The 1,677-nt window shown below is 26.3% G+C and overlaps 1 protein-coding gene across 1 annotated transcript in view; it reads left to right on the top strand.

Annotated features, from left to right (window-relative positions):
- Nucleotides 1–207, top strand: part of LOC107630820 (40S ribosomal protein S11) — a gene marked incomplete in the record, with an annotated part of 1,696 nt that extends 1,489 nt beyond the window's left edge. The window contains 1 exon segment of the mRNA XM_016334067.2: nucleotides 1–207.

Here is a 1,677-nt window from a genome sequence, read left to right as displayed (position 1 = left end):
TTCTGCCGATCCCATTTCCCAGATATTAGATTTAGGAACTCGCGTGTGTGATTTCCTAAATTCGTTTAGGAGGGATTTATATTTGTATGCTTTTGATTTGATATTTTATTCCAGTCTCTTTTTTTTTTCCCACCCTCACAGCTGTGTTTTCAGTTTTGACTTTTGATGTTTGAAATACAATTAGTCCTTTAGTTTCTGGCAACCTCAGTTATGATGTTTCTTGGGTAAATTTATGGTTTTTGCTATAATGTTCGAAGTAAGTTCTACAAGAAGCATTAAGATGAGAACAAGTAATTAAATATCAAAACAGAAAAGTTCTAAATCCAAGTTTTTTATCTATCCAAGTCCATCCAAGATATTTATCTAACCAAGTTCCTTTATTCTTGAATTTTTTATTCCCTTCCTTCGCTTCTTTTCTCAATTTTTTTTAATTTATTGTATTCATATTTTCAATTTTCAACATGTGTTACTATCAATCAATACTTTGAATTGAACTTCAATTTAGGAGTGTTCAAATTTAAATTAATTCAAATTAAACCGTTCATCTAATTCAATCTAAATCGAAAATCAATTAAATTTTAACTAATTTGAATTGGATTGGATTTTAATTTTTGCAAATGGTTAGATTGGATGAATTTACTTTTTACAACCAATTCAATTTAATCTAAACCGTATAATATAAGTTATAATATTATTATTTTATTATTATATTTACAATTATATTTATAACATATTTAGTGTTATATATTTTTATATTTTTCATGTATTATTATTATTTAATAAATATTTTATATTCAAAATGTGATTTATTTATTTATTTTAACTAACTTATAATTTTATTTCTATTATTATATTATCGTTGAGTTTTTTACTCAATCGATTCAAACCGTACTGCAAACACTCTTACTTCAAACTCAGAACTTCAATTCATGTTTTATTCATGTTGAATATTATTGCTCTGTTTTGAATGAATTAATTGTTTAAATCACACATGAAACCATATTTTGTTCCCAGCTCTTTTATTCTCCGAAAAACAAAATCTCAATGTGGGTGTTGCTGGTGATGTGTGGTGGTTGTTTCTGTATGTTTTCCGTCTCTCTTATAATCCTCTGTTTAGTGTTTCCAATTTATCGATGTCTCACTGTCACTTCTTCAGTCATGCGTCTTTTTTACTCTCCTCAACCGCCTGATGTTTGGTTCTCTACTCTGTTGTTCTGGGTATGTTTAAGTTTTTTCACCCATTGTTGTTATGTCTTTATCGTTTCTTTATTGCGGTTCCGAATTTGCCGCAATGCTCAAATATCCAATAGAATATAGACAAGTGTTATTATGTGGGTCCAACAAAAATGAAAGCTTTTAAACGGAGTTAATTATCTCTTGAAGGAATGGACAAATGGCTTTTGTAAAAGTATGAGGCATTACTGTGCTAGCCTACTGAAAGTCTGAAATGTTTTAATTTATATTTAACTAGTGTTTTTATTACTTTGAAAGACTATTTAAGGGTTATCTTATTAAATAATTAAAAATATTTTTTTTAACTTAAAAAAATATAGATAATAAATTAACTATTTTTATTAATCTGGCAATACATACAATATTAAATCTATTGTTTTTAATATGTCAGATTAAATTTTAATAATTAATAAATATTTATATATACACATTATATTTTATCAT

This window comes from Arachis ipaensis, chromosome B03, assembly GCF_000816755.2.
Source record: "Arachis ipaensis cultivar K30076 chromosome B03, Araip1.1, whole genome shotgun sequence".
Lineage (NCBI taxonomy): Eukaryota > Viridiplantae > Streptophyta > Magnoliopsida > Fabales > Fabaceae > Arachis > Arachis ipaensis.
This window is presented reverse-complemented; position numbering and strand designations above follow the sequence as displayed.